The sequence below is a fragment of the Lissotriton vulgaris genome, chromosome 1_1 (assembly GCF_964263255.1).
Source record: "Lissotriton vulgaris chromosome 1_1, aLisVul1.2, whole genome shotgun sequence".
Lineage (NCBI taxonomy): Eukaryota > Metazoa > Chordata > Amphibia > Caudata > Salamandridae > Lissotriton > Lissotriton vulgaris.
The window spans coordinates 1909690983-1909714853 of record NC_141685.1 but is presented as its reverse complement, the minus strand read 5'-3'; the positions used below and the strand labels follow the sequence as shown (position 1 = coordinate 1909714853).

Sequence of the window (23871 nt, the reverse complement as noted above, 5' to 3'; positions counted from 1 at the left end):
CTCACAGTTGACACTGAATAACTGCCTTTCTTGATCTATTTTGGTAAGCGTGTAATTGGCATACTCACCTGCGAGTACCCCAACACATGACGTCCCATGAAACTGCCTCCATAAGTTCCACTCATCTCAGGGGTTTTAGTTTGCTCGTTTAGTAGAATTCTTTATGAAACCCAGGTGTTATTACAAATGCAATAAAATGGAACAGTTTCTCATTTTTATTGCCTCCTGCTGGTGTGGTTTTTGCGTGAGACCACACTAATGGCTCTTAACAATCAATCCTTTTCTTAAGGGTCTTTCTTCTTTATAATAAAATAAAGCAAATTTGTGTTTTGGTCATAACCTTTGATTTGAAACATCCATTGCGGCATTGATGCTTATGTTTATTAAGGTGAAATGTAGCAGACTGGTGCCAATGCATGTCCCAGCACAAATTTATGTATAGGCACCATGTTTACCATAGTAATCTGGGTACCAAAGATGATCATTTGAAGTTGGATTTACTCCCTTCTAATTGGACTTATAAAACCGGGTGTAATAATTAAGGACCTTTTAATTCTCTTCAGTTGTTATTCAGTATTGGTTTGAGTTATGGCAAACTTAAATAACACTGTTCAAGTGGCATTTAATTATTGGACAGCACTCAGCAATGGTGTACTTCAGCAAATTTACACCATTTTTTTGTAACTAAATAATATAGAGGTGTACAAAAAATACTATGTAAGTACACATTCGGACATTCTCGTTCGCAGATTCTGTATCCAGTATCATTAATTCCCGTAAATGGACCTATTGCCTTGGCAAGTCTACCAGTACAGCAGATTTTCTTGTTGTACTATATTCAATCATAGTGACCAGAGTAACCCAGTGGGTGGGCTTTGTGGAGATCAGGTACATTCATAAAGCTGTACTGTGGAATTCCACAAAATTAGCCAGTGCTTTTAACAACCAGTTTACACACTAAAAGTTTGTGCCATCTCGGAGCTGTGAAGGGTTTAAATTGGTTGTGAATGACACCTAAGTTCCCTTATGTTTCATTGGAGCCATATGGGAAGCCTTGCCCCATATTGAAACCTATTTTTCATGTGCTGATATACGCATGCACAGTGCGTGTAATTTTGTACCCAATAGACTTTAAACTGAGGGCGAATCTGTCTTTTTGGGGTGTATGCCTGGAAATCAGGAGATGTGGCCTAAAGTCCAGAGCTGCCGATTTAGGCAATGGGAACTTGGTTTGAGTTCCTGTGTCAGCTCATAACCATGTGATTGTGGGTAAAATAATTTAATCTCCCCGTACCTAAATAACATTTTTTTAAGTGATCATGTGTAATGTATGTCTATGATATATATAACTTCTCTAGCATAAACCTAGCCAGAAGTCAGGGGAGTGCTGTTCACAGTCAAAGGAAAGCTTAAAGTGTGCTAATAGAAAAGGAAGCTGAATTTTGTGCGTTTAATCCATTGTGATATGATATAATATTTAATGAGGTGAGTCTTTAACTCTATTTGGAGCAGTGTTTGGGCAGTCTTGATGGATACAATTATGTTTTTCCAGAACCTATGCATAAATGGAAGAGGCATGTTGTTTAGTTTTATCTTTTTTAGGCTTCTTACTCTGTAGGTTCATGGTTTCCTGGCTGCGGCTGGGCTCAGAACCACCAGAGATGGTGAGTTTTTCAGCAAGATACCCAGAGGTGCTAGTTGTGATGGCTCTACAAAAGATGCAACTGCTTTGGAAGATGGTGTGTGCTGGCAAAGGGAGGCAATGGAGTTCATTTAGTATGGGGGTGACGTGATCATATTTCTTCAGGCTCTGGATGAGTTGTGCTGCAACATTTAGGATGCCTCGATGCAGTGGTAAGTGTGCAGTCTGGGAGCCCATAGAGTAGGGTACATCCACCCCCTGTTTCAATCTTATGATTCCCTTCCTCTGGGGTCATCCCTCATGACGTTCTAACCTCCCAACATTCTCTGGTCAATACTACACATCTCCCGACTTGACTGAAATGTAACAAATAAATAAAAACCAAACTTCATAGGCAGGAAGGATGACATCATAGGAAGGGAATCTTAAGATTGAGACAGGCGGTGGATGTACCGGCTGGGGATGCAAACATTTTGTTGTCAACACTACACATAGTTAGTGGGGGTCAAAAGTTCCAATGGCAATAAAGTTCCATGCTCGGGGGGGGGGGGGGGGCAGTTACTGAGAACCTAGTGCTGCCTTTCCTCTTAAATTGAGGGATAGCAAGATAGTGTAAATAACTGTGTCTCAGTTCTCTGGTGGGTGAATGTTTAATAATCGGAGATTTGATGAAGGCGGGACCGTCCATATCCAAGGCCTTGAATATAGTGCAGCATAATTTGAACATGGATCTCTGTATGACTGGAAGCTAGTGGAGATTTTTAGTCACCTGAGCGATTTGATAGTATTTTTGGCAGGTGATATATCAGCCGGGCAGCCTGGTTTTGAATCTGCGGGAGCGTGCGCGTGACATATTTAGAGAGGCACAGATAGAGGGAATTGGCATAGTCAATTCTTGACATGATTATAGCCATTATGACTTGAACCAAGGCATTGGTGGTGAGAATTTTCTTTATCTTACTGCAGCGAAGTTGAAAGAAGCTGGAGGATGTCTCTGTGCCAATCTGCTGCTGCTGCTGATGATGATGATGAAGCCAAGGCTTTTTACTGACTTGTAGGTGGGGAGAGCCCAACTCACTAGGCCGAAAGGAAGCGCTCCAGAGATCAGGCTTGTTTTTGGTGATTTCTATCTCTGTATTATCAGAGTGTAGCTTCAGATGATTGCTGTTCATCAAGTCCCGGATGAACAGCATAGTTTCTTTTAACTGCAATCTGGACGTGGGGCTACGATTGTAAATAGCAGTTGCATGTCATCGGCATAATTAAAGATATTTGCTTTCCTGTTTTTGAGGAATTTAACCAGGGGGCGGATGTAGAGATTGAAAAGATAAAGAGAGAGAGAGTACTTTGGCACCTCACAATTGGGCCTCTGCAGAGTTACATGGGGAAGTCTAACTGATTAGGATCTGTCTCTAAGGAATGAGACAATCCACTTTAAGGCTGTGTCCCGTAAGTCTGCAGACTTGACAACGGTCAGCCAGTAGGGTGTGTTCGGCCATGTCAAAGGCCGCCGACAGGTCAAGAAGTAGTAGGGCTTGAGTATTGCCACTATCCACTCCCTTTCGCGTCTCATCTACTACTGAAAGGATCACTGCTTCCGTGGAGTATGCAGGCCGGAATCCTGCTTGGCAGCGGTCAAGGAAGCCTGAGGTCTCAGTGAATGAACAAAGATGGCGGGCTGCGTGTGCCTCAAGTAATTCTGCTAGATGGGGGGGGGTGGGGGAAACTGGTCAATCGTTTTTCATGTTGAGCGGATCTATCCCTGCTTTCTTTTGTAGCGACTCTGACTGCCATTTTGACTGTCTTATTTTTTGTTCTTGCCACATAATAGGGTTTCTGCCTTGGTTGGGTATTAGCTTGGCCTTTGGGCTAAGTTCACGCTATATACAAAAAGAAATACAAAAAATGTGGATTTCCATGCATAGTCATGAATAGATTTGTATATTTCCTGACTTGCTTAATCTATGAAAATCACACGAGGAAATGTAGGTGTCAGATTTGTGTGTCAATGTCATATTATGTGTTCATGCCCATGTAGCAATTTATTAAGTTAACCCACATTCCACCCTGCCTCCCTGTGGGTTGCATGTAGTGTTGACTGAACAGTTCAGCATCAGATGTCATATTGTTCATACATTGACGATGGCATATTCAGACCGAAGGCTGGGCTAACAATATGTTACACACCACTATAGAACTTAAAAAATGGAAGTAAGCATTTCCAAAAAAGTGAGTATATAAATTGTGCGGCAAATTGCTGCATGCTTCCACTTCCACTTCTACTTATCTGCTGATAAAGCCAGCTAGGATGAAATGTACTTTTGCTGCCAATTTTGAAGATGGATTTACAGCAAAAATGCACCTTCTGATTTACAGGCCATAGTAATTATGAAAGTAGTATAAATGTCCACGGAACTCTCTACCCATTTGATAATCCTCACAAAGCTCTGTGAATTGTAGTATGCATTTAGTTTTATAGGGCATTGGATATATTTGAGTGCAATCCCCTATGTATGAGGACTTTTACTCCTTTCAAAATTGCCAATACAATTTCTAAACAAGCATTGGAATATGCAGTAGATTTAATGTTTGTGCATTGTGCTGTCAGTGCTTGGGTACATAATGCTGAGCAAGTACAGGCAAAAGCTTCTGAAGTGTGTATGCTGTAGAATAAACATTTGCTTTCTTTTCCAATGTTCCCATTAAAATAGTATTGCTTTGAAGCTAGTGTAACAGCTAGGCCAGGTCATTGAAAACAGTGATGGATACTTGTGATTAAACTTTGTGGCTGACAGTTTAGATTCTACCAGGGATGATTTTTCTTAGTGATACCAATTAAAGGGTGCTGTCCACCAACTGTGAATCTCTAGTAGCAATTTTGTTTTTACAATCCAGCCCTAAATAACAACAATCAATAATAATACCACCTTTTTTAGTACCTGGCGCCTAAAATACATTGATCTCAAGTGAAGCTCTTGAAGAAACAAGTCATCAGGTTTTTTGTATGATCGCAAAAGGTTTAACAGTTTAAGAATGGCTTTAGAGCAGGGGTGCAGGGTGGGGGGATGGGTCTATAGTTTTGTTAGTTAGTTTGGTTTTAATGGTTTCTTTATCTCACGCTTTCCTTTCGCTCTCCTTTCATAACGTTGGGGTATTATCCTGATTTTGTATGTATTCCAGTATCTGGTAACCGTACTTTTTTCTATCCTGGCGTCAATGGGTGGGCGGGGTCTGTGTGCGGGCGACTGCGTTGGGTTATAGATTGCTTTGTCGTACGTCCTGTTTTGTGCCTGCTAGCGCAGGCGTCTCAGTCGTTCCCTTTAAATTGATCTGTGACTATTCTATTTTTGTACCTGCTCACTTTATCATAGCGTACAAATGTTTTGCGGTCGCAAAACAATTGCAATTACCACCTGCTTCAAGTAGATGGTAATGCATTTGCAAATGGGAAGTGGTCCTCAGTAGACCCCTTCCCCTTTGCAAATGCATGCAAAATTAATATTTAAGGGCAGGCAGTGGTCCCAGGGACCTCTGCCTGCCCTTAGAAAATTAAACGAAAATGTTTAATTTCCTTTTTCTTTAAATGCATGGTAAATGGGCTGAGTTTTCTTTTTAAAACTGCTTTATTTAAAAGCAGTCCCAGACATGGTGGCCTGCAGAGCCCAGCAGGCCACCATACCTGGGAGGGCTGACATTCCCAATGGGCTCAAATTGCGAGAGGCTCATTAATATTAATGAACCTCGCAATTTGCGACCTCATTGGGAATCCCAAACAGTGTTAAACACACTGTTGTACATTTCATTTAGCGACTTGCAATTTGCCACTTGCCATGTGTCGCCAATTGCGAGGCGCTAAATGAAATGGTTGTACATCTGGCCCCAAAATCCTTAGTACTTTGAGTATTTGTTTTGTATGCACACATGTGTATTTTTTTTGAATAACTGTTTTAATATTTGATATGTAACTCTTACAAATTGCTTGGGGGTCCCCGGCTTCCAGTGATGACTCAATGGGGGACCTCGGGAGTCAAAAGTTTGGGAACCACTGTCCTAGAGGTTCCCCCAGAAACGGACATGAAAATTGATAGAGCACTTCGTCCTGGACTACCTTGCTCCCATACAGCTCTACCTGTGGAGATCCTGGTATATGTGCATGGCTTTCGAGTTAGAGGAGATCCTGCGCAAAGCCTGAAAGAAACGCCCTATTACTTTTAGAGAATAACCCCAACACTCTACCAGGACCTAGCAGCCACGGCACTGCAAAAGAGGAGTGTTCCAACCCATCACCTCGTACCTGTGGAACAGAGACCTGCCAGATGTTGGGGCTGGACCTGCCCTCCGAGGGGTGAGAGCCAGGCTTTACCACTTCTGGCTAAGGAAGCGACAACCACAATGAAGGAGACCTGGTGCACAAGGAGGGACAGGGCGACCAGACCCTACGGAGGTAGCCAAGGGACAACAAGCGACGCTGGAGGCGATCCCTGCGGTGCATGGCCAAGAAGGATGTCGCAGAAGAGGCCCAGGCTATTCAGCAGTTCCATGTATAACAGAGGGGGTGGTGGGTCAATCCCTGTCTACATATCTGACTGCTAATGGTCAACCCTGTGGACTTGCTAGAACGTTGGACTGAGAGTAAGACACTGTTCCAGTTTACTAGTTGTTCTTTTTCTTTTTCTCAGGGTTGGGACTCAAGCAGCTGATACAGTGAGACGCATGTTGAACTCTCCTTAGGTCCTTCACTGCAATTAGTGGACCTTCCAGACCTGGCACGCAGCTACACTCCTTCCAACCTGGCTGGTCCTGATGTCCACTACCACCAAAAGTCCTCACCTTTAATATGAGAGGGATTAATAATTTGGTAAAATGCAAGGTAGTATTATCCTATTTGGAGAATTCAGGGGCAGACCTCTGTCTTCTTCAGGAGACTCACCTTCACTCCAGGGATTGCCATTGCCTTAGGTCATATGCTTTTCCACAACTGTTTTACTCCTCTGCTTACACGAAAAACCGTGGTGTGCTCCTTCAGGGAAAAGTAAGTCAGAAGGAAAACTTCTTGCATTCCACTTCAAACTGGGTGGGAAGTCCCTAACCATGTGCTCTATCAACGCTCCTAGCGATGGGCAGGAAGCATTCCTACACATGGCATTAGCTAAGGCGATGTCCACCACTGAGAGGAGGGTTTTGTTTGGAGGGGATTTCAACCTGGTGTACGATAATGAGCTAGACAGCTGCAGGTGTACTCATGCTCTAGCAATTGATGCTGAGAAAGCTTTCAACAGAGTCCACTGGCCTTTTCTAGAACAGGTCCTGGAACATTTTGGCCTACGCGAGAAACTCCGAACGCAGATACTAAATTGCTATCATCGGACCACTGCAACAGTCCGGACTAATGGCTACACCTCTGCCCTGTTTCCAATTAGTCGCGCCTAATATTTGCTCTTTACACTGAACCTTTAGCTCATTAGCTCAAAGGGTCTGAGATGACACCGTGAGTACCGGAGCGACCTTTGGAGGAGAACGTCACTTCAACAGTCTCTACGCTGATGACGTGCTGGGAACATTGGACAGACCAACTACAGCATTGCCAGCTTTTCTGAGAGAGCTTGAGACCTTCGGAGTGGCATAGGGCTTCCGGGAAAACGAGGAGAAATCGCAGGTGCTTAATCTCTCCCTGAACCCTCTTTTGGTGGGTCAGCTGGTACAGCACTACCCCATACAATGGGCTGCGGAGGCGATTTTCCCCTATCTAGGAATTAAACTGGCACCTACAACACAATCAACTGCCTCTATCAACTACTAGTAACTACATAGACAAGTCTGTATTGATTTAGCCTGCTGGAAACACCATCAGATCTCCTGGTTGGGGAGGGTGGCGACCATCAAGGTGTTGATCCTTCCGCAAAATACTGTACCTTTTTCAGACACTCCCGCCACCAAGGGGCATGAGCTCCAGACTCCAGGATAAGCTGCTTCAATTCATTTGGCAGGGGAAGAAACCTTGCATGAGACGGTAACTGGGCTTTTTTCCCCCTAGAGAGAGAGACTTGGGTATCCCGGACCCTCAATTACACTACCAAACGGCCCAATTACGCTACTTAGTAGAGTGGAATAGGGCTGAGTCCACTGGCTATTTCAAGACAGAGCGGTGGCAGGCACGTCCCTCTGGAAGGTTCCTGTCCTAAAGAAATTGCACAGACCGCAGAACCTATATTTATCCCCAGTTACACGAAAAACGATGAGGACGTGGCATCGGATCAATGTTCGGTGTGGACTGACATCCTTTCCCTTACCCGTGACTCCTCTTTTAGATAATCTGGACTTTGCTCCAGGTGTAGGATCTGGGACATTCACAAGATGGCGACAATCTAAATTCCCCTTTATGGGCCAGATGTTCAATGAAGAGGGAGTGATCCCCTTCACCCAAGTGTCCACGGATTATGGACTCCTTGAGACTGAACGCCTAGGTTATATGCAACTCGGACACTGGATATTACACCACCTAGAATAGGTCTGATTAACAATGATGCCTCAACCAATACAAGACATGGTTTACCACCCAAAAAATCTGCCAAAAAGTTAATCTCTGTGATTTATGTATTCCTGAACCAACATAACCAATATATGCGCAATGACCATCAAGTTAGATGGGAATGAGACTTGGGAAGGCCACTGGGGACAAAGGAATGGGAAGAGATCTGTCATAGAGCCAAGCACACGGCTACCAATGTGGTACTCATCGAAACACTTACGAAAGTGGTCACATTCTGGTATTACAGCCTGGCGCGATTGCATAGGGGCAATCCGGCACGGTTCGAAGGATGCTGGATGGATGCTGGCCACAGGGGACTTTAGTCCACATAATGTGGGACTGATCAGAAATGCTTGGCAATATAGATTTACATCTCCAAACACAACTGCCACAATTCCTCACCTACACAATCTTAGATTTGCCCAATCCCTTACCGTATACACTAAAGGGTAGAAGGGGAAGCAGATCGGTCTAGCGATGGGGGCATCCATGCAGAATATTCTTTCACGCTAGGGCACTTCACAGATTCCCACCCACAATTATGGCTCCACAGGTTATGGCACATTCTAGGCATGGATTATTTTTTTGCGTAGACTCGCTAACCAGGGGGCCTTCTTTAGGGAATTGTGGTATCAATATCTATCCTTGCTCTCACAAGATTACTGGGAATTAACTACCTGATATACCTTCGCATTCTAAGTTTCTGGGAGACAGACACACAGCCATAGTTGAGCCATCCAGTGACGAGTCGTCGTAGTCATTGATGCTTGTTAATTGACCAGCAGTGAATGGGGGAGGGTTGGGCTGGGGGGGGTGTAATTTGGTTGCCAAACAGGTTACTTGTATGAACATGTTTGCTTTGAGTGATCTCACAAGCTCATGTGAGGTCGCCATTGCTGATATATGCACAATTTCCTTTTTTTGTCTCTTTCCGAAACATTAAAAAGAATTGAACTACAAACTACTAAGTAAAGGTATCTGTGATTTTGGCGCCACACACAGTGGGTGCCACTATTAAGAAATGGCTACGAGTACATATGGTGGTGTGTGTGTGTGCATGTATATGTGTGTGTGTAAAATATATATATATGTATGTATGTATGTGTGTATGTGTATGTGTATATATATATATGTATGTATGTCAATTGAAAATGCAATTTTGGAATAAGAAGCCTACTTTGGAAATCTAAAGTACAATGCTTATTTTCCAGCAAGAAGGAAGAGCGGGATTGCTAGCACAAATTGCTTACAGCAAAGGGATACGACAAAACTGCACAAAACTAATCTAGTGGTACACAAAAAGGCACGTGCCATAGTAATACATTTTTTTTAAAATCTGATAAAATACAAGGCATTTTAAGAAATAACTTTGGTCTCATGGATCATATTGTGTCTATGGTGTTATTTCTAAGGTGCTATTCTAGCTGGGAAGAAACAGTGCACTGAATAAGATAAGCCTAAATAACAGTGTATTAATTTCCAAGAAGCAGACGCTGATCAATTATAGTGTAAAGGGTCCAGTTTCTTCCCAAACTGCAAGAATGTTGGAGCTATTCTGAACGATATTGGAGTGGTAACTTGAATTGTATTTGAATGGTAAATGTTCAAGGTACACAACTTAAAATACACATCAAAAGTTAAGGCTGGTTTAGAGTTTGGTGGATTTGTGCTCCACCACTAATGTGACGAGTATCCCATCTGCTTTATTTCAAGTGCATTATATATAAATCCACTTGTAATCATGCGTACGGGATATCCGTCATGTTCAGAATGAATGAATGAACGAACGAACGAACGAATGAAAGAGCTTTTGTAGAGCGCATGGCTACCAGGAGGCATCCCAGCACTAGAGACAAAAAGTACTCACCGAGCTGTAGGTAGGGTCATTGAAACAAGAACGTTTTTAGAGGTTTCCGGAAAAACATATAGTTGGTTTCCAAGCGAAGGTTGATGGGCAGCTGGTTCCAGCGTTTAGCGGCAATATATGTAAACTGGCGACCTCCACTCCGAGCTTTGTTTATCCTAGGGACAACTGCAAGACCTTTGTTTTCAGAGCGCAGAGCTCTGTTAGGAAGTTCGGGGGGAATGATAGATCGTAAGTGGCTGAGAGGGATCTGTGAACCAGGCACATTGCCTTAAACTGAATCCGTTCAACCACTGGGAGCCAGTGGAGGGAGGCCAAGAGCGGCCCTGCAGACTGTGGGCCTGGATAAGGTGTGCTGCACAGTTTTTAATCCGTTTGTAGTCTTTTGAAAGTTGAGCCTGGGGTACCTAAGTAAAGTAAATTGGCGTAATCAATCCTGGAAAGAATCAGAACTTGAATCAGCAGTCTTCTAGCTCTGAATGGCAGCAAGGGAATTATCTTTCTGAGCATCTTCAGGATACCATAACAGGTACCTGCAACCTTGCGCGCTTGCTCTTTGAAGTTAAGGCTCTGGTCTAGCCAGACACTGAGACTTTATATCTGTTCTTTAGAGGGAGGCATTTCACCTAGGCAGTTGGGCCAGAAGACATTGTCATCCAGGATAGTAGGTTTACCTAGAAACATCAACTCTGTTTTTGCACCGTTGAGTTTCAGAAAGGATCTTTCCATCCATTTGGATACCCTGACCAGACAGTCAGCCAAATTGGAGCCTGCTTTGTCAGATTGATTGAGGGACACAATCAGCTGCATGTCGTCCGCATAGGTCACAATCTGAATGCCGAAGGGCCTAACCACTTCGGCAAGGGAAGACATATATACATTGAAGAGCCTGGGGCTCAGGAGGAGCCCTGAGGCACCCCACATCTCAAGTGGCATACTATCCAATATAGCATTTTCCTCAAATACCTGGAATGATCTACTTTCCAAAAAAGATTCAAGCCACCTAAGTGCGGTCCCAGACTCTCCTGCTTCTTTGAGTCTCACAATCAATAATTGATGGTTTACGGTGTCGAATGCCGTGCTGAGGTCAAGCAAGACGACTGACACAGAGCCCCCCGCATCCAAAATTTTTCTGGTTTCCTCCACCACAACCAGCAGGGCAGTCTCCGTGCCCTGTTGGGGTCGGAACCCTGTCTGAGATGGATGGAGACAGTAGTTTTTCTCTAGAAATGTAGAGAGGACATCATTGACATATTTTCACAAATATTGGAAAAACCAGGTAGAAGCGAGATTGGCCGAAAATGAGCAAATACTTCTGGGTCCAAACAGTGTTTTATTTTATTTTTTTATTTTTTTTAGAAGGGTTCTAACCATAGCCAGCTTCCAGAGGAGGGTAACAGAGCCAGATGAGAGTGAGATGTTAGTAAGATCTCGTAGAGTAAGGGCCAGCGTATCAATGCCTTGTCCTAGGATGGTTGGTGGAACAACATCTCTAGGGGACCCCGATTTAAGGTGTAAGAGATAGCCTGTGGGAGATTTCAAATCTAAAGGCGGCATTACCTCCAACGAAAGCCTGGGAATGAGGGCCTGAGCCTCTATAGGAGGCTGGCACTGCCCTGCTGCAATAGGGGGGAATGTTGAGTAAATCACTTCAATTTTATTAAAAAAATATTTAGCCAGGTTATTACACCGTCCCAATGAGTCTGAGGGAGACTAGGGAGGAGCAGGGGTGGTCAGAAGAGATTTCGCGATCCTGAAGATCTCACGGGGGAGTTGGACGCTGAGTAGATCTTGTTATCATAGTACTGGGATTGAGCCTTTCTGATTTCCAATTTTTAAGCTGCTATTGCTTCTCTGTACTCGACTTTCTTGGCGGAGGAAAAGTTTCTCCTCCAGCTTCTCTCGTTTGCAGCTTTGTTTCAGTGGCCAAAGCTGGGGGGAGTACCATGCAATAGTCACGAGGCCTTGTTTTTTTTGTCAGCCATTTTTTTGGGGCCAGTAAATCTAAAGAAGACTCAAAACATCTGTTAACTTTGTCATTAGCTAAATTTGGTTCGCAGTCTAATACTGGTCTGGTGTTTTCAAGAATTTGTGTCCAGGATTCAATTGACAAATTGGACCAGTTCCGACTCAATTTTTTTGCTGAACCCAGTGGCTGGATGCCAACTGGGTGGGCCCATGAAATTGGAATCAGGTGATGATCTGTCCAGGGAAAAGGTACCACAACCAGATTGTCAATATTTGTGAACACGGGGTCAAGTAAATGGCCTTTCTGATGGGTTAGGTGTGCCACGTTTTGGACGAGAGACATAGCAGCGCTATGATTTCTAATAAATCTCTACTAAAATGTCCAATGGCTCCTGGGGGCCGATATATTATGACCCCAGAGAAAGTACAAGCCGGGGAGAGGTTGAGTGCGAAAGAAAGGCTTTCACAGTCGAGGATTGGACTGCTTGCAATACGGCATTTAATGTTATCTTTAAAAATAATTGCTAGGCCTCCTCCACAACCCAGTGGCCGATCAAATCTTTGGATCAGGTAGCCGGGAGGAAGTATTTGGACCAACTCCGGATCAGATGAACTAGTGAGCCATGTTTAAGAGCGAAATAGAGCATCTAGATCCCGTTCTTCCAGCAAGATCTTGAGTTCAGTGGCATGCTTGGGCAATGACTGACAATTCAGCGTGCCTACTTTAAAAACCGCCTGAGGCAACGGAGTTCTAGTGGCTGTGGCCACAGGCTCGAGCTGGTAGTTACATTCAAACGGGCAGTGGGGGCATTTTTCACCCAAATTTAGTGATGCCATGACGTGGCTGCATTTATAGGTCGCCCTTGGTCTGAGGCTGAGAAGCTGATCTGTGGTATAAGTGGGCTTACCGATAGAAGACGGACCAGGGAAGGCATGGCTTGGCAGTTGGGGCTGGACTGTTCCCATGAGGCACAGGGTCAGACTGATTTGCATATGGCCATGTCTGAACTGGGGTGGTGTGGAGTGCAAAAAAAACAATGGATTTAGGCCCAGATCTCTGTACTGGGGTGAATGTATGACATTGTTCTGCATTCTGTCCATTAACTGTGGTTTTTGCCCTGGTCCCGGTCAGACGCAGACAGGCTTGCCTTAAGCACGCCTTCAGCACGCCAGCGGCGAGTCCGCGTCATCCGCCTTTTTGTAATGTGGCGAATGCGGAAGCCGTCCCCAACTAGAGCGCTGACTGTGCACCACGTTGCCCGCCCTGACTGGTTTCCTCCCAGAGCATTGAACACAGCTCCTTCCTCCAGCACAATTCCCCAGCAGTGAAAAAATACAGTCCGGTACAATTACTAAAACTTATAAAAAAATTTAAAAACATCTCAGAACTTGTGCAAAGATAGTAGGTTAAAAAGTGAGGATACGATGCGAGCTAACTAAAGGTTTCATCTTACAGGACCGAACCGCTCATGCTCAGTGATTACCCATCTCCCGAACACTAAATCAGGCCCTTAGTTTGTCTAAGCATTGCTAACGCAAAAACAACAATTGAAGGACAGAATGCAGAACAATGTCTTACATTCACCCCAGTACAGAGATCTGGGCCTTTATCCTTCGTTTTTTTGCTCACCATGCTATTCCAGTTTGAAACCAACCATATGCAAATCAGTCTTGACCCTGTGCCCATTGGGAACGGTCCAGCCTGAACTGCCAGGCCAGGTCCTCCCTGGAATGGAAACAAACATCCTAGGACCAGTTTCGGTGTTTCACCCCTCTTCAGCCAGGATAGCTTGACTCCAGTGGCATGGAGAGCACGGGACCCACGTCTGTGCATACCCATCCCACTCCGGGTGACCAATGCAAAAACAAGAAGTGATGGACAGAATGGCGAACAATGTCAGACATTCACCCCAGTACAGAGACCTGGGCCTACATCCATCATATTTTTTTGCTCACCATGCCATTCCAGTTTGAACCCAGCCATATGCAAATCAGTCTTGACCTTGTGCCCAATGGCATGGAGAGCCCGGGATTCACGTCTGCCACAGTGCAAGAAGGCCCCCTTGTGTTTGCTTTGTTCGCCCTAAGTTGGCAAAGTATGCCCAGACGTGGGTCCTTTGCTCACTTTGCCACAGGATTAAAGCAAGCCGGGCTGATGAAGGCGGTTACCCAGAAACCGGTTCCAGGGTGCTTGTTTCTGGTCAGGGAAGTCCTGGCATGGCGGTTCGGGCTGGACTGTTCCCATGAGGCAAAGGGTCAAGACTGATTTGCATATAGCTGGGTCTGAACTGAGGTGGCGAAGTGAGCTAAAGAATGATGATGAATTCAACTCAGATCTGTGACTGGGGATGAGTGTCTGAAAAGTTTCAGCGCTCCGTCCATCATCTCCTTGTGTTTTCGAAGCATTGCTAAAACCACAGTACATGGATTCAGCCTAATTCATTACAGACTATTATCTAATGCCTAACCACACAAAGGCTCCAGGTGCACATCCATGTTAGTTACAATCCATAACTTTGACATTCAAAGCGCCAACGTCTTGGTCTCAGAGTCTCTACATTCTTTTGGAACAAAATGATTCTTTGTTACACTTATTGTCTATATTCAAGAATGCTGTACTAACCAGCGTGTAATCTAAAACAGTATTTAGACTTCGTCAAGACTAAATTGCGAATACAAATCCATTATTTTATCTGAGAAGGCTAAATGAATGTTCCTAACCGAGACCGTGGTAACGTTCCTTCGAGCAAGGTTAAGTCATGGCTTAAATTATAGTGGTAATGCACCTAGGATACAGACACATAGGCAAGGAATTTTAGTGGTATGAAGCTAGTAATTCACAGTTCTAGGTCATGCCATCTCAGTGCTTTGAATGAAAAGTTGGAGCCATATTGGGGAACGCTCCATTTGAATTGGAAGGGCACATTTTAGGGCATCAAGCCTAAAAATCAAGTTTTCGTTTCCCTAACCATTGTTCACACTACAGTGCATGGATTCAGTCAAATCTATCAGAGGCACTATTTCATAACTAGCAGAATATTAATTGCCGCACCAGATATATATTTTGTGTTTTATGGCCTTGTTCACATGCACTGCCATACGACCCCTAGATGAAGATCTTCGGCTACATTCAAGGGTAATCCAAATAATCAATGATAAATATCCTTGAGCTTCACTTTTCAACAGTTTGAAAAGCTACTCGTTCATCAAAGTTATTCTTAGCCCGTATACGTGGGAACTGACCCTATTCAAGATGTAACCCAAAATTTCATTACTGATTATATTAATATACATGTTATTTTGACGAATGGGGCATCAACATGTCGGATGCAACAACATTGATTGTGTTCCAAAAAGTCGATCATGATCGGGAACAGATTTTTTTACGTTTACCAATTTTCTTACCATGAAATTCAAGTTGGGAAGATCGGCATTATTCAAGAGCAGAGTTATGGGTGCCATAATCCATGATGTGAAGGGATTGACGTTTATACATAGTGCTTTATGATAAAACAAGGATTATGAATTGATGGATACTGTTTTTTCTTTAAACAATTTAATTGTTGAGTAGTTGTCTTGAAACCTATCTGAAACCCATAGAGCTTGGCAGTATGCGGTATTGGCACTAAAGTATCCAGTGAGCAAAGTCATTGTGGCTGTTCTATGATATCTCAGTTTCTTATGATAAAGTATGTAATGGTGGCATTGTACATTCAATTGCAGACTTGCCTGGGGGTTGGCCTGAAGGAGTACTGATGAATATGTAGTCCTTTATGAAACCTCACATTACAGGCTTGGCACTGAGAAAGTCCTCTTCTTGGTGTGCATTTTGGAATAGTAACTGATAGCATGGCATAGCTAGAAAGCACGATACATCTGTTTTCTTAGGATTTAATCTGTTGAAAGATTGATAACCCAGAGCTAGGTGAACAAATGAATTATGATAATGGAAGGCTGTTGAAATCTTAACCCGAGAGGTGGCCACAAATAGATTGAAAAATAGATTGAAGTGGCAGAACGCAAATTAAAACGTGCACATTAAAAGCAGGAGTTTGCAATGTCGTACATACAGCATACCGAAATGTTTTTGCAACGTTATAGAGTAGATGGTAAATTCATTGTTGCCTTCCAGACCGATGGTAGTGATGACTGAGTAATGTGACAAGATCATCTAGTGAGAAACAAAATGTGTTGCATAGGGAGAAACATGATCCGCGGCAATGAAGATCTTTATTACACTGTGCACAAGGTATGAAAGACCACACCTCAACTATGGCATGCTTGCTCCAGAAGAATGCAGAAGAAACCGAGGGCAGATAACACCATGAATAGAGTATCTGGCATATGTCATAGAGTATGATAGACACATTTTTTGAAGGAAAGATCATTCACGATTATTCATGCAGCTAGGGGTTGTAACCCAAACCTAAAGTTTGGTGCCACTAAACTATGTATCATGTTTTAATCACTATCTGCTTATATCTGTCCTCCAAATGCAGATAACTGGTTCAAGTCCTAAAGGAAGCCACCCTGCCAATCTGTACTTTAAAGTTGTGGTGATTGAGATCGGAGTATGCATACGTCTAATAACCTGCTGATTTCTGGTACAAGAGTGTCAAATACACCTTTCTAAGATTTAAAAGCTGCTGTGCTTTCTACAAACTTTTAAAACGATTGTCCACGTTTGAGAATAATCCTAGCTAATAATGATGAAAAATGGAAATATCCAGAGGGCAAATATTGCTACGCCCTGCAATGAGCTTCTAGGTAGATGACTGAATATGTTTGATAATCGTCCTCCACCGGGCCTGCTTGCCAAGTAGCTATGGAAGAAATGACAAAAACGTCTCTTGAATTAACACAATGACCCGTGCTCGGAATACAATCTTTGACAATCCGAAGCAAAAAGCAGTCACTTTGTTAGCCCACATTTTAGAAGGACAAAGTGTTGATAAAAAACTGCCAAACATTTTGTGTAGCAATTCCAGGCAGTGACATGTTTGGTCCGCAGGGAATAATCAAACTTCTGAGTGAATGTTAATTTTAACCCGAGTGATCTTTTCCTATACCTGTAACCACAATGATTGGCAGTTACTTGAATACTGCTGTTTCTTTTTAGCTACCAGGAAGGCTTTTACTGTTTAACACAACAAGCCAATGGCACTGTAGTCCTGGCTCTGTTTCGTGCAGAGACTTAATTTGGTGTGGGGTCTTTAAACAGTCGTATTCGAGCCAATCGGAAGCACAAGGTCTCATGAAAATGCACCTGTAGAAACGTAATAGCTTACATCTGCGCTGTAGGTAGTGTCAACTCCGATGAGCAAATGTAGCTTTCACTCATGCTGAAATGGAAGGAAGAGTGTTGCAACATGTGAAAGCTATGCTAAGTTCAACAAAGCTAGAAAAAAGACATCTCAAATACAGCATTTGGTGGGCTTTCAAGAATCGAACTATTTCAAACTTTGATTTGGGTGCATGTAGTTGTACTGAATACATCTCTAGAACTCCGAATCCTGATTACTGGTATAACTCGCGCTAGGAGCGTTTAAATGCGTTTTCACTCAATCCATTCAAGCAGTGGTTTCGATTACAAGGAGATTAGCAAATATTGTATATGTCATTCTCTCTTTTTTGCTTTTAGGATAATGAACTGATTTATTCCCTGAAGCGCCACGACAATGAAAGCATCCTGAGGATTAACTGAATTTAGTGACCTATTTTCCACCCACTTATTTGCCAACCAGTGATTTTCTTACTTAGTAAAACTTTAAAAAAAACATTTTTATTGCATTTTTCAAGATAACATCTAAAACAAGCAATGATTTTACCAGATCCAAATACACATTCCCTCCTCGACCGTTTGAAAACAAACCCTCCTGGGTTCTTTCAATATACCAGATTTCATCTTTCATTGCAATTTTTAGTCTTCCGTCCTACTCACATATTCTTTGAAGTCTTTTCTGGGCCATCCACCTCTACCTGCCAAGTTACCAGCTCACGTCTCACAATCTGTGATATTCCCTCTGTGGAATCCATATTTTTCAAATTTAGATTTAATACTTTATTTTTTTCTGTCACAATACACGAATCCATATTGTTACACCAGTAAACCTATGTTGGAAGAATTCTATCACTCTACGATTAGCCAATATCTCTCTTGGCTAGGGCAGTTTTGCTAAAAAAATCTTATATCAGTAATAATGTAATCTCCTTGGATGCCCAACAAGCCACCATAGCAGGCAGCTCAAGTGAGACACTGAGCACTGCGATTAAATATATTTTTCTGCATAACACTTGAATTATAGAGTGCTCCTTCAGGGTATGAGCAAATATCCCCATCTGACCACATGCTTTCAAATAACCTATTTTGTAAACCAAACCACACCACCTTTTACCTGCTACTGTATAATAGGTGTAGTATTTATATCTGTATGAGTCTGGACCCTGACTTAATGGCCACCTCTCTTGGGAAAATCTGTGCCTGTCCCCGATCATTCTGCTCTAGTAGACCCAAGTCTCCCTCCTATTGTCCCCTGAATGTCTGCAGCATGTTCTGTCATTGGGCATCTTTGGATATATCGGCGTTATAGCGTGCTTCTTCAGGGGGGGGTTGGACTCTAAATTTCAGTGGCGATGCCTCCTGAACCCTTCAGCTGTAAGTTTTTATATTTGAGGAGGGCATATTTGACTATTGGGTTTGGGTATATAAAGAATTGCATACATGTAAGGTTAAATTTCTCTTTCAGATCTTTGTCTAATTTGAGGCTGTCTGCTCTCCAAACATCCTCCATCTTCAGTGTTCCTACAATACCCAATTTCTTAAATCCAGGGAGCATGCATCGTTTGTTTAACAATGCAGGGTCCCATATTGGTATTTCCAAAGTTGAAATATTCTTCCACCCTGTTTTGTTCCATTTATCACGGTAAAATGTATCTCCATAGATCAGGCAGGTCTTTTGTATGATGTATAAAATTTGGTGGTTAGTAATCATCTTGAATCGCACCGCGCTTCTCTGCCCATGAGTAAGAGTATCATCCAGTGTACTCCATCTTTTCAAATCCGGTCAGAGTCCTAGACCAGTTTCTCGCTAGAAATGTATACCTACCCTCAGTTATAAAGCTACACCTTCGTGCAACCTTAAATCTTGATAAAGGCCCTGGATATAGCTGCCATAAATTCTAGTGGCGTATTTTGGTATCTTATCATTTAAAATGCAGTTTTGTCCCCTGATGATCAAATTGCATTAGACATTTTTTCAATTTGTGTAAATTAATATAGGCGTAATGTATCAACTTCCCTTTGTGCAAATATAAGTATGCTGCAATGCCACTTTTAACGGTTGTGCTAACTCCTGTCACTAACATTTGACCTTTGCATGACCTGCTTTCACAACTAGTCCTAAATTTACACATATATCCTATTGAATGAAATTTAAATGAACAGGATCCTTGTGAAATTACTGCTTTCCCTTTGGAGGCAGTACTTCGTTTCTGTCCATATGAAGGAGTCCACCATACTACCAGTTGACTCTAACACCTACGCCATCATCCACATAGTCTTTATTAGCCAGTTTGTAACAGAGGGTCTCCATAGTAATGTAGGATTTGGTTTATGGTGCTATTGGCCAAGCGGTTAACCTCTACTGCCTTGTGCTCAAATCTCCATCAGTATGACAGGTTCGAACTTAGGCTAGCCTCTCAGGAAGAGAGCTTATAGCAATGATGGATTCAGGTGCCCTCATTCATGCACCTGAGCCAAGAATGCACCTAGAAGGACAACAACAAACGAGCTAATCTGGTTCTTGGCTCATACAGTTCAGAAAGTGAGACTCTCACTCTAACTTACCAAAGCTGCTTCTGTAACCCCTTCACGTTCTTTACAAAGATATCATTAGATGCCAATCACTGATGGATTTGTCAGTGCTAAACCAAGACCCAGGCTGTATGAGTTCAGACCACTTTCTGAGGGAGCTCTGTTTTCAATTAATCTTATGTGATCTTATAGATGACCAATAGCAATGTTTTTTTATTTTTCTGTGTAATCTTTGTAGTGCTGAAAACGCAAGAAAAGGGAATTGAGCCCGTAAGAGTAAACTTAGATGGGAAATCATGAATTTCAAATGGGTGTTTTGAAGTTTTTCTAAATTACGTAACTTTTTTAGCTGACTAATATTAACATATAACTTCTTTGACAATTTAAACTCCTGGTTGGCAAAAGTTTTGCAAGTTATATTCACATTTGTTATTATCCTCGACCACAGTAACAGAATTTGTTGAGTCCCTAAAGCCATGTAGGTGGATTATTTTGCTTCCTGTCCTGACGAGATGGGAAGTTTTTCCACTGACTGCCCTATTTGTGTTGGCATCTTAGAAAGAAATGCATTCTAACAGGTAGGCAGCACTGATGGCATATTACTTGAACTATGGCATCCTCTTTAGCAGTGTTTATTACAATACCAACCGCCATATTCTGCATGACTTGAAGTAGCTAAACATTTTTTTAAATGCCAACATGCAAGAAATTGAGATGGTCAAGCTAAAAACTCGAGCAGTCGTGGCCATGTCGGTGGGAGAACTTGGGCAAATTCTCATGATCAGTTTTATATTTGAATTTGATGTTTGGTTAATCTTATTAATTTGCTAATATTAAAAGTAAATCAAATATGACCCCATAGCTCTTTGCTTTTGCAAGTGTCATTCTGTGTATCCATAGTCTTAATGAATTGATTTGGGACAAGAACTCTTTAGCAACAAAAACATTTGTTAAATTTTCTATGTTTTGAACTTTGTTTCATAGACTTAAATAATGAAGAATAATGGTTGTTAAAGTTAAGACTGTTGATTGTATTACTTGCAGCTCATCCAGTTTGTCTGTATGGAAGTATGACTGCAGGCTTAAGCCTGATCTTTGTGATACGCTCTACGTTCATGCCACAGTATTGAAAATCAACTGGTTACCTTATGTTTAAGGGTAAAATCCACTCCAGGTTGTATCAAAAGTTGTGAGAGAAGTTCGACTTAAATGTTAACAAACCTTGACGGAGCCAGTTAGTCTGGCTTTGGTAAACCTGTAATATTGTGTGAAACATGCAATATTCAACCTAAGTCGGACCTAAAGAACTTTCGACCCTTCCCCCTGCTTCCGTTCCCGGTGAAAGTCATTGGAAAGACCGCCAACAGACAACTGACCCACTTCCTGCAGGAGAACAACATCCTGGACTCCCCCAATCCGACTTCCGAGGCAATCACCGCACTGAAACTGCCCTCATCGCTGCCACTGACTAGATAAGGGCCCTGCTGGACAGCGGCGAAACCGCAGCCCTCATCCTCCTGGACCTCTCGGGTGCCTTCGACACAGTCTGCCACCACACCCTACGCACACGCCTCCACGACGTAGGGATTCGCGACAAAGTCCTGAACTGGATCACCTTCTTCCTCACTGGCAGAACCCAGGGAGTCAGCCTCCCCCACCCCCGCCCTCCCGCCACCCCCCCATTCCGATCCGAAGCCACCACCATCACCTGCGGCGTACCCCAATGATCATCCCGCAACCCGACCCTATTCAACATCTACATGGCACCTCTCGCCAACGTCGTCCGGGCGCACCACCTCAACATCATCTCGTAGCCTGACGACACCCAGCTGATCTTCTCACTTACCAAGGACCCAGCCACCGCCAAATCCAACCTCCACGAGGGAATGAAGGCTGTCGCAGAGTGGATGAAGACCAGCCGCCTGCAACTCTACTCTGACAAGACGGAGGTCCTCGTATTCAGCACCACCCCCTCCGCATGGGACAATTCCTGGTGGCCAGCCATGCTGGGAACGGCCCGACACCCACCAACCACGCTCGCAACCTGGGGTTCATCCTGGACTCCACGCTCTCTATGACCCAGGAAGTCCAAGCTGTCTCCTCTTCCTGCTTTAACACCCTCCGCATGCTCCGCAAGATCTACAGATGGATCCCCACCGAAACCAGAGGGCCAGTCAACCAAGCCCTCGTCAGCAGCATGCTGGACTACGACCACGCCCTCTACGCTGGAAAACCGGCCAAACTCCAACAAAGAGTTTAACACATACAAAACGCCTCGGCACACCTCATCCTTGGAATCACTCACCACAGCCACATCATTGTCCACCTGAGACACCTCCACTGGCTCCCGGTCAACAAGAGGATCACCTTCAGCCTCCTCACCCATTCTCACAAAGCACTCCACAACGTCAAATCAGCATACTTCAATGAACGACTCACCTTACTACACCCGAACCGCCAGCTTCGTTCCGTGGACATTGCTCTCGCCAGCGTCCCACGCATCCGCTGAACGACCACCGGTGGTAGATCATTCTCCCACCTCGCCGCCAAGACATGGAACACCCTCCCCACACACCTGCAACAAACCCAGTACCTGCTGACCTTCAGGAAAATTCTCAAGACGTGGCTGTTTGATCTGTAGCTGCTTTCCCCACTTCCTCCCCCCCCCCCCCCCCTCCTTTAGTGCGTTGAGACCCTCACGGGTGAGTAGCACACTTTACAAATGTTTTGAGTGATTGAATATTCAACGAATGGGAAAGCAAATATATATTAAATATAAAGGATTTGGTGCAGCGCACACACACGCACACGCACGCGCACACGCACACGCACACGCACACCGGCACGGAAGTCAACTTCTTTTCCGGCAGCTGTGCACATGGGAAAACCACCACCACCACTCACTGCGGAGACAGCCAATGGATGTAGTGATGAGAGGAAAAAATATGAATGAATATAAATCCTTTTTCAAACCAGGGACGCCGCACTCTGGAACAGTTACAAGTTGTTATAATTTCGCAATGTGTGAGTATTTCAATCTCCGTAGTTTAATCATTCCCAGAATCATTTGCTAGGTCATAGTTTTGAGATGTGGGATTTCTTCTATTGTTGGCGGTGAATCACTATATGTATATCTGTTAATTATGTCTTGGAAGCTTTCACCCTTGTTTAGTATTTGGTCTTGACGCTTTGTCCACAAAAACATTTCAACTATACCGATACAAAAATTGATATGTACAGGTTTGTGCGCAAACTGAAATTGACCAAAGTACATTCTAATAAGCAAGTGGCAAACAATCCACTTGAAAGCTTCAAAGACTTAACCAACGGACATACATATAGTGATTCACTGCTAACAATAGAAAAAATCCCACATCTCAAAACTCTTTGACCTAGCAAATGATTCTGAGAATGATGAAACTACGAAGATTGAAATACTCCAAAATTGCAATCTTAAAACAAAACTACATAAACAAAGTGGGCTGAAGAACAAATCTAAATATTGCCCACAGTTATCACAAGGCAATAAAATCGACTCTCTTGCTGAAGCGATAATGAGCAAAATTGATAAAATGGAAAAAATACGGAATAACAAAGTAAGAGAAAATACATTAACAAGTGAGAACCAGGCCATTCAGACTCTGGTAAAAAAAATCCAAGTATAATCATTAAGCCCGCAGACATGGGTGGTAATATTGTGATTCAAAATGCATGCGATTCTACAAAGGAGGCCTACCACCAATTAAACGATCAAGATACATACGCCAAATTGTCCAACAATCCAATACACAAAATGATTGAAGACGTTAAAAACCATCTGGATGAGTGGCATAAACACTATTTAATCGACATAGAGGAATACAAAAGGAAAATCCTAAAGGAAAATCCGATTATTTACTTTCTGCTGAAAGTTCACAAAACTTTGATCAATCTTCGCGGCAGACCAATTGTCGTCATGTGACTCATTATACGAAAATATCTCTTCATACATTGACCACTATCTTGCTCCCATGGTAAAAAACCTAAATTCATATATCAGGGACACGGAGGGGGGG

General features: G+C 43.2%; 1 protein-coding gene across 5 annotated transcripts in view; it reads left to right on the top strand.

The window, feature by feature from the left end:
* The window catches only part of ATP2B1 (ATPase plasma membrane Ca2+ transporting 1), a 428175-nt gene that overhangs the window by 4920 nt on the left and 399384 nt on the right, over window positions 1-23871 (top strand). The window lies entirely within an intron of this gene.